General features: G+C 40.6%; 1 long non-coding RNA gene across 4 annotated transcripts in view; it reads right to left on the bottom strand.

The window, feature by feature from the left end:
- The window catches only part of LOC309492089, an 8,658-nt gene extending 1,048 nt beyond the window's left edge, over positions 1-7,610 (bottom strand). Inside the window, exons 1-2 of one of the 4 annotated variants that reach the window (XR_014203428.1) lie at positions 7,419-7,610; positions 1,021-1,154 (exon numbers count right to left, since the gene is read on the bottom strand). This is a non-coding gene — a long non-coding RNA (uncharacterized lncRNA). The remainder of the gene's footprint in view (positions 1-1,020; positions 1,155-7,418) is intronic. The other 3 variants (XR_014203429.1, XR_014203430.1, XR_014203431.1) reach the window with 3 other exon arrangements.
- Positions 7,611-10,000: the final 2,390 nt, after the last annotated feature.

The raw sequence follows: 10,000 nt of genomic DNA, 5'->3' as shown, positions 1-10,000 counted from the left end.
TGGCATGCAATGAAAACATTAAACCAATGAGCTCCAGTGCTTAACTAATTGTCAAGTATCCTGACAGGCAGAAACTAAACCTTCATAAGTAAATCTGGCCCATAATTTTTCCAAATGTATTGTTGATTGAGAGTTAATATCAGCGGGAAAGATCTAAGCTCTTACATTGAGCTCAGAAATTAGCGTCACCAGCTAAGAAAGACAGTGGGCAAACTCGGTTAGGACCATGCTAATTGTTGCATAGATTTGAACGGCTGAGTGGTAAAGTAACCTGTCAAGTGGAAGAATTGTATTTGTCCTCGCTTTAGAGTTAACGTCAGCAAATAGTCCTTGGATTACACTGAGCCCAGGAAAGGCCAAGGGGCAGGAGTCCTGTTAAAATCACCTCCATATGTCTTTCCTTCACTGTTTTCCTTGCTTTCCCTCGCTCGTCTTTCCCCCTCTGAGATATTTCACCCCTAATTGTTCAATTGTTTTGCAAGACCTCACGGTTCGGCAAGGAACGCGGCGGAGGCCTCTGTGGACTTATTGTGAGGCTGTTTAGCATGCAGTTTGTTTATCTAACTCCTTATCTGCTCGTGTGATTAAACTAGGAAAAGAAAAATAATAAAATAAAATCGAATAAACAAACGCTCATTGGCTCGTTGAGGCTCCGACCGACAAATATATGCCAGACAGCTTTATCAACTCATAAAGGAACACACTAACCTGAAATCATTATTAGCTCCGAACTAATTACGACGCAGCTTCGGCATCCCTTTAGTTCACTCTTATTTATATGTTTATGTGGCGTGAAATGAACAAAAAGTAAATGTACAGAGACAATAAACGGACGGCAGCATAATTGCATTAAACCGGTAGAAGCAGGGCTTCATAAACTGTGTATAATCACAGTTTTCACGTAATCACTTTTTATAGAATCTAATGAAGTTCATTAGAAGGCTGTTATAGGAATACATGGCTGGGCAAATATCTCGTGCACAGTAAAATGAATTATCTGGTTTTATGCCAAAGTCTTACCTCACTCCATACTAGCATGGTGCCAAACACGACCTGTAGTCCATCGAAGAAGTTATCGCCGATGATGATGACCGTGGCTCCTCCAGTGGTCCAGCCTTCACTCGGGCTAATGGCCTTTATGCACGGGGTAGCTGCTTATAACAGAACAAAAAAAGCACAACTCAGGATCCTGTTTTTGTATGGACACACGCTAGCCACAAGCAGATCATTCTCATGCTGAGGATAATGAAACCCTAAAGTAAACGAAGCATGAATGATTTGGGCCACGTGAAAACAAAAGGCCTGCGTTGTACATCAACTCTTCTGTGTAGAAATCAGCCATTAAACTGTTCACTAACACAATGAGAGGGAAAAGAAAACATCGACTGTCCGTTCGGCAGATAAACCGTCGTTCAGATACGTTGCTGATGATTAAGCACTGTGTGCATGCTAGGACCGTCGATTTATCTGTCCGGCTTTCACAGATCTGAGATCAGTCAATCAAAAGGTCGTGGAGCAAAGCACGGGCGGCGGGACAGCAAAAAAGCGTGACTTCGATTTTTCATGCACCCGCTAATTGGGTCGAGGCTTTTTATCTGCAAACCTTGCCTTTGGTTTAAAAACTTCCAACTTTCTCCTCTCTTCCAACCCTTTATCTCCCAGTGTCTCTTATCTTTTGGTAATGAGCACTTTTTGCCTTTTGGGGTCTTTAAAATCTGATTTTAGAGGTGATGAGATGGGATTTGTGAGTTTAAGGTTTAAATAGGTAAGCTATCATGCTAATGGTGAAGTACACGTGTTCTTAAATGAGAGAACGAGGTTGTGGGTCTGACCCCGCCTTTGTCGAGAAGTTAGCCAATGGCTCATTAGCATACATTATTGTAGTGACTGCCCCCCCTCCACCCCTGCGGAGTCAACACTACCACAGTTGTAAGCGGTCGGAGGCCTAGGGCGACTCGACCCCCCCGTTAACATCTTAGCGCTGTGTGCTTTGATCCGCTTTTCCTCTTCACTCTGTTGACTCTGTTCTGCCACCCCCTCCAAAGCACCTTTTGAATACGAACTCCCGGGCAAAGCGAGCGCGAATATGACAACACACTGCTAATACTGGCCAACAATTCAACCGCAACAGTAGCCCTTCACCTTGAGCTGTTTTCATTTTATTTTACGGCTTTCCAGGCCTCACTCATTTCGTTTCTTTTCCAGGGAAAAAACAATGGCATTGTGCTTTTAGATTTTAAGGTCTCAGAGAGGTTATTAATAATGCACAGAAGATGGTTGGCCTCTTTGGAAACCCTCTCAGCTTAAAATCTCTCCCCTCCATTAAAAGTGTCTGACATCATTTTCATCAGCCCACAGACCCTGACATCATTTTATAACCCGAAAATATTCAATACGCCTCTTGTGCCAATACTAATGCTGCTCTCACATATTTGTTTAATGATTTAAATGCCAAATCACTATTAACTTATATACTTCAGATTACACATAGGCCTACATTATATCAATTTGATATTAACATTTTGAAATAACTTTAATTTAATAATATTATAATAGAAATTGTTGAATAATTGACAATGGGGCTGGGCTGTTGAATTAAGAAATATTAAAATTATACATAATTATAATATTTAATATTCCCACCAAGTGTGTGTGTGTACATATATATGTGTATATATATTAGTCTCTCCCCCTATATATGGCTCCTGTACTGCCTGTTTAATCCTTCGCAAGGTGAATAACAGAAGTTGGATTGCCGGTCTGGGACGTGTTATGTGCCCAAATCTGATACTTAAGGTTAGGGGTTTGTTCAAGTACTTATTAAGCTCCGCCAATAATGCAATAAATGATATATTTATGACCGTTACATGAGGTAAACTTGTGGGGTTAAGCCCTTGTGTGTGCAGGTGTTTCTCTCCCCTGTCTCTCTGCTGTTCTAGCGGCCCTAGTTAATCAACATTAGGTATTGTTGTGTAGAACAGCCCAGACAAGGCAGCTCTCTTTGTTTGCCTTAATGTTGGACTAGTGGAGGTTATATTTACTCATTCCTCTCAGCTCCCAGAGCACCAGAAGCCCTGAGCTCGCTCTCTCTCTCTCTCTCTCACACACACACTGGGAGCTTGCCCTTAACTAGAGCTGTTGACTTCATGCTAATAAGTTCATACAAATTTTCATTTCTGAGGCTTGGGAATGACATTTGCTTTTCTTAATTGCAGGCAGAGCGTTTGAAAGAGGATCAAGTCTCCAAAGACAGACACGACTCCTCATAGGGACTGACCTTCATCAGCGCAACCAATTATAGCAAATCATTCACCAAAAATTACAGTAAACAAATTTACTTTGTGTAGGTGAGCAGAAGGAAGGGGCTGGTGCACGTGAGTGTGTCTGCGCGTGCGCGAGGAGAGAACGGGCCCACGAGAGGGGCAGTCTGGCAGCTGTGGCCTGAGATCACCACGCATTGCCTCGGAATTCGCAACGCTCCCCCCCGCCATCCTAGAGAAAAGGCTGCCAGACCTCTCCCCTCTCCCCTCTCCGCCGCCGAGCATTTGCATACATTCTGCTTGAATATAGAGAGGGAACATGTGTTGAATGGGAAGCATAAAGGAGTGAATTACACAGCCTGTGTTCGTCAGCTAATGATATACGTGCGAAATGCACTCAAGCGGATGATGGAAATTGGAGAAAGCAGACATGGTCTATGGCGGCCCGGAGAGGCCAAGTTCAACACTCCACTAGGAAGTGACGGGCAGGAACGTGTTTTAACAAGGGAGAACAATTTAGCAGGGGATGTGGCTCAGGTTATGTTCGGAATTGCATACTGACATATTACCTGGAGTATTTCTGCAGTGCACAATATGCACATTTTCTGTATGCATGGGAAATCTGAATAGCCTGATATATTTGTCAAAATCTGTATCTGACAAAGTATTAATATTTTTTTTGGTTACAACAAATAATATATATTTTTTTAATACAATATAATATAATATATATATATATATATATATATATATCCATATATTTTAATCCATGATAATTGGATGCTACTCACATACAACATAATGAGATCCCTAATTTTACAAATTTAAATTAAAAAAAATTGCCAGTTTACAGTGCACGTTATAGAGACTTTAAAAAAGTGTGGTAACATTTGTAAAATAATAAAAACTAATGCTAAATTATTATATTAGTCTTGCAAAAAGGAATTTGCATGCATGTCTGCTTGCATGTGTAAATGTATCGAATCATTTTGTGGTAGTTCTTTACGCTCAGAGAAATCGCTGGCTTTGTTTCATCGGGCTTCCTCTGGCTGAAGTGGACGGTCAACAAGCAAGACTGTGTGTGTGTGTGTGTGCGTTTTCCCGTGTGTATTGTTTACAGAACACCACAGCGTCTTGGTGTGAAGCTTTAATCAGACTTGAGTCGTCTTCCATGGCAACATGGCGGCCGGCGTGTTTTGTCACCTTCTTCGCTGCACTCCCCAATATTGAGGCACTCTAACAGGTCCCATCCTGCCTGCTGCAACCTTCCTTTGTTCCAGCGCGTAAAATGTCTTGTAATTGTGCAGGGGATGTCCAGATGGCAGGCTGATCCCGGCGCTGATGGGATTAGAGCTCTTACCTCACGTCGGCCCATCTGTCCTCTCTAACTGGCTACGGCCTCACAGACGCCGACCGCTCGTCTTTATTGCATAAACCTAACAACATTACCGCCACTTGGTATGCAAATCAACTCGGAGCTGTAGGCCCAGACCGGAGGGGGTGTGCGTGCACCGCAAGAGAGACTTTCTTTTTCTTGCTCTAAATGTCTTCCTTCTCTTTTCGGTCTTGTGCATCGCTATATTTCTTTGCTTTCGTGGAATTAGCACTAAACGGTTTTCAAATCGGGGAATGTGTTCATTTGGACCCGGGAGGGGAGAGGGGGGGGTTCGATTGTGTATGTTCTGTCTGGCTATGTGCAGATGGGGCCATTTGGATCCGAGTGTGTGTGCGCATGTTTGCGCCTGTGTGAATTTGTACATATGTTTCTGCGTGGCGTATCTAAATGGCGCTAATGCAAAAGAAACCCTCCTATAGTGTGCGCTCGCCTCTTTCTCCTCCCCCAGGTTTCTTTCCCCAGCTGTAAATAATGAAAGGGGCTCATGTGCTCGGAGAGCACAGCAACGGTGAGGGTCCGCTGGGCTATGTGAAGGGAATTACTTTAAGTTGAAGATCAGAAGGCAGAGCAAATTCACTGTCCGGGAAAATTCGCCTGAATTAGATGATTAGATAAAAGTGTGAAAGGACAGGAGAAACGGTAGGACCTCCCCGTGGCCGCTTTCGTGCTCTCTCAGCTTGCATTTATCACTTTCAAGAATGTGTTTCTAATCTAAACCACCCTGTATCTGCGCCGCAGACCTGGACTTGACCGTAAATATGGACGAAGTTATATTTTACGACTATATATCCTGTACATGTGTGCAAGAAGCTCTTCTACACCAGAATGGAAAGAGATGACAGGTTGAACCTTTCTCTCGTTTCCTTCTCAGCCAAATGATAAGTCTTAAACATTCTCTGGAGTTTAAAGAAGTGATTAAACGCCAAGTTCGGATGCTCGGAAACTCTTTCTTTCTGTTTTAACGGCCCCCCGGTCGCCTTTAAAGGGCCAGATATTAGATAGGTAGCTGTAATATTCACTACGGTCCAAATTTGCCATCAGGGCCGGGTGAAACAGCAGGTAACTAAGTGGTGAGAGAACGCGTCTGCGAGGCCGGTGGGTGTTTAAGGAGGAGGTGAGCTTTTAAAACAGTCGGAAATTTAAAAGAGTTGTCAGGAATATCGCCACCACTTGTTACAGTGCTGTCAGAATTCACCGCGAGAGGGAATGAATTCATTTAAATTTGAGCGTGACTATCATACGTGAGACCTAATAATGGGTGCGAAAGAAAGTTTTTGATGGAAACCATAAAATCACAAATTATGAGCGATCTGAAACAGTCTTTCTTCATGCACATCCTCTTCTAACAATAAAACCACTGAAATCCGACCGCAGATGAACTATATGGTGGTTGTAAACACAGTAATGGAAGCTTAGAAAAAGATTTACAATAAAAAGGACTCTGCCAAGCAGGCTTTGAAGAAGGATAGCCTCGGCAGTGTTTGGGTTGAGCCGTGTTTTTTCTGTCTTTCTCTCTCTCGGTCTCACGGGACTCAGGCAGACGAGGGGAGAGGCCTCAACCTTCTTAATTGCTCTCCTAATTAAAGGCGGTTGCTAAGGAAAACACACCTACTATCAAGCGACTACAGCAGAGAGACAAACAATACGTCAGAATACCAAACACTCGAGCGCTCAGGGCACAAACGTTCAATTACGCTACTTCTGTACTGCTTTTCACCGACGTTAATGCAAGAAGCCGAGAAATAGAAAACAAATATTTTTGCTAGGGTTTTTTGTCTCACACGAGTCGGGATTTGATGCGATTTCTCTTGCATCATTAAATATTACTGGAGCCTTGGTTGATATGGTAATTACGGACTGATTAAGACAAAGAAAATACTAATGTTATGTTTTTTAATGAGCAAAGATTATGTTCTGTTTTAATGCTTAGCCCAGAGATTTGAGTACTGAAGTAGAGTGATCAAAACCAGCTCAGTCTAACAAAGCAGCAAAATCTGAATTTTACTCATCCAAGGACTTGCTTTATACATACATACATACATATATATATATATATATATATATATATATTTAGAGAGAGAGAGAGAGAGAGAGAGAGAGAGAGAGAGAGAGAGAGCGAGAGAGCAGTGTTAATTAAAACCAAGTCTGGATGTAATCAGTTCATTTTCGGCAATGAATTTAGAGGGATTTTAATGGCAAAATGTATTAAACCTACTAGCGATGTGTATTAGTAGCTGAAAGTACACTGAAAATATTTAATATGAATATGTTCATTATATATTTTGCGTGCAAGGATTTGCTGTCTGTGCAAAAATTGTGATAAAAATATATAAGCCATCACACAATTTTGAGAATTACAAAAAATAAATAAAATGCGACATAAGAAAATTGAAAAATGTGGCCCAAAATCATTCATAAAAATTGCAAAAACTGTACTTCTTTTTTTTAAATGAGAACAATAACATCAGTAATAATATTAACAATAAAATTTGTGATTAATTAAGCAGGTAGAAAGACCATAAAATCTAATCTAAAAAGTTCTGAGGAAACAGAGAAAGCATGAATATTCTCTAAAAGATGAACTAGCCATCTTTCCTCTAAAGTTTCTCTACCATGTTTCGTGGATGAGCGAGAATGGGCGATGTGAATGATTAAAATAATGTGGGCTAAAAATGAGAAAAGGGGAAAGTGAAATGCAGGAAATCAGAAGGAGAAAGTGAGAGAAGCGCTGCAAATAATAGTGTTATGGGAAATGTGCCTACCATTCTCCAGATAAGGAGTGGCCGTACCTTCTGAGGGATCTAGACGGCGAGCTCTTCTGCCGTGTTTTGAGTTGTTGTGGACAAACATGTTGTCCGACACGGCCAGCACGTGACCGTCCACATTAACCGTTGTCGATACAACGACCTGTGAAGAAAACGTAAAGATTGTTTGATGGCATGTTCAATCTCTACATTGGGCCTGTGTGAAGAAGTTCATTGAGATGCATTGCTTCACATTTTTCCTATGAAAGTCTTGGTACGAATAGGCCTTTAAAACTAAATCAATTCCAAATATTCCAGATATTTCATTTAACATAATCAATCAAGCAAGCAAGCAAGCAAACAATCAAGCAATCAAATCACATATATAAATAAACTTCCTAAATTTATACAAAAAAAAAAAAATACAATTACAAAATTCATAGCTATATAATATCTTGAGTTTGGTATGATAAAGTTTGTAGAAATCAATTTTCACATTTCTTGCCAAAAATATGAACTCAATAAAAACAGACTCTCCTTAAACTTAGAATCGACTTCATTGAACTAAATGAATCATTTGGCATCAATAAAATATCAGGCCTGTTTTTGACCAGAGGCCTTTTTGAGCAGGCCTATACTTAAAGGCCAGAGAAACAAGAAGGACACTTCTGAGGGTTTCTGCGGGGTCTTTATCAGAAACCGCCGCTCTTTTTTTTCCCAGCTTGCTCTTTGTTGTGGCTCTTATTTACGAGAAAACGAACACAAAAAGCCTTTTTGGCCTGTGGTGTCGACTCAACATGAGAGCAGGTCTCAGTACAGTTAGCGGATGAACCCGGCGCTCTTCTGATCAGTAGGGTCCTTTGGACACGGACACACACGCGCCACACACGGCTTTGTTTGTTTGACTTCTCTCCTCCGTACCAGCGAGGCTTTATTTTGAATGCTGACAACCGTGCGACCGCTCCACACCTTCGAAACAATAACCGCAAACACATTTGCCTCGCTAAGCGCTGGAGCTTGAACCTGTGCCCATTGTTTATTTTCCAAGCCAAGCAGGAGGGAGTGAAACAAGGGAAAAGTTGCTCGTTTTTGCAGACTTACTGGGTTTGGTGGAACAACTCCCCGTGGGCTTTACATTATTAAAACAATAAGTTATCACTACATTCCGAAAAGAGAGTCTGTTTTCACACCTTAAGCAACTAAAGATGACTTGCGCGGTTCAATATGCTTCGTGTAAGCTGGAACGCCGTCTGACTGTTAATGACCCAGCCTGAATCCAAACAGGCTACTGTTAGCTATGGATCAATTCTGCTTAGAAAGTTCCAAACAAACACGTTCACTTAAAATAATCAGATTAACGCACATGCATTCGGGATTTAGCAAGGCCGATTCTTAAACGTTTTGTCCTTCTCCAAAAATGGATTACACTATTTATGGGTGTCAAATGCGAAATCATATTCGCTTATTGAAGGTGAAAAATGTTTAACATTGTCTTATTCTAGTCCTCGGCTGCAATAGGTCTCGTATTTCTTTCTCCAAATGAACCGCCGTGCAGGAATCGACTCTATATAAAGCGCATTTAATTTCTCGTTTGAAGAATATAATTAACCTTTGTAAGAAGGAGAGCTTCTTTTTTCCTATTTAAAGGAGACACTTGGGCGGTTACAAGAGTGTGCATGTTAGATAAAGGACGAGAGGCTTGTCTGGGAAGAACTAGCCAAGCCCTTGTCAATCAAAGAGAGGCCTCCATTTTGAAGCGCTCTGGCTTTTCTTTTTTTTCTTTTTTTTTTTTTCTTTTTTTTTTACAAAAAGCTACAATTAGTGTTTAATCTGCCACTTAAGGTGAACAGAAAGAAGTGGAGAGTCTCTCATCTGCTCCATCATCCATTAGCAGCCACTCAAACAGCCCACAGATCGCTAGCTCACCCTATTACATTGATCTATAGATTTATTGATTAGCTGTTTTATCTTATTAGTCACAGCTTGAGTAAGGGCCGTGATGGAGAAGGGTGGCAGACCCTCAAAAGAAAAAGAAAAATAGAATTTGAGAAGAGCCCCTCTGGTAGCAGATGAGGGGGTTTTCTTTGTTTTTGTTGATCTGTTTACTAAAGAGGCCTGCCCATACAGTTGCATTGAGAGAATTAGGGCCGTTTAGCATCTGAAAGAGGAAAGGGGTTAGAGGGGTGGGCTGTGCTGTTGTGGGGGGTCTGAGGTGGAAGTGGAGCAGTTACAATCTGGAATATTCCCTCTGTCACGTTCACAGTCAAGAGTCACAATGAGGATGATACTTGAGGCCTGTTCACAACAAATAAGATGGCTTAAAATGTTCATAATGAATTTTTTTGCCATGACAAATTTATCATCTCTCTTGAATAAAATGTTAGGAAACTGAAATGAATTATTAGGCATACTTTTTTTTTTTTTTATAAAATTGCCCCAAAACAATTATAATAAATATAATATAATATAATATAATATAATATAATATAATATAATATAATATAATATAATATAATATAATATAATATAATATAATAAAAAATATAATAAAAAATTTTTTTGGAATTTAAAAAATAAAAAAAGAATCAAAAATGTATACT

The sequence above is a fragment of the Leuciscus leuciscus genome, assembly GCF_965113295.1.
Source record: "Leuciscus leuciscus genome assembly, contig: HAP1_SCAFFOLD_949, whole genome shotgun sequence".
NCBI classification, from domain to species: domain Eukaryota; kingdom Metazoa; phylum Chordata; class Actinopteri; order Cypriniformes; family Leuciscidae; genus Leuciscus; species Leuciscus leuciscus.
Note: the sequence above shows the minus strand (reverse complement) of the source record. Positions and strands in the feature narration are given on the sequence as shown.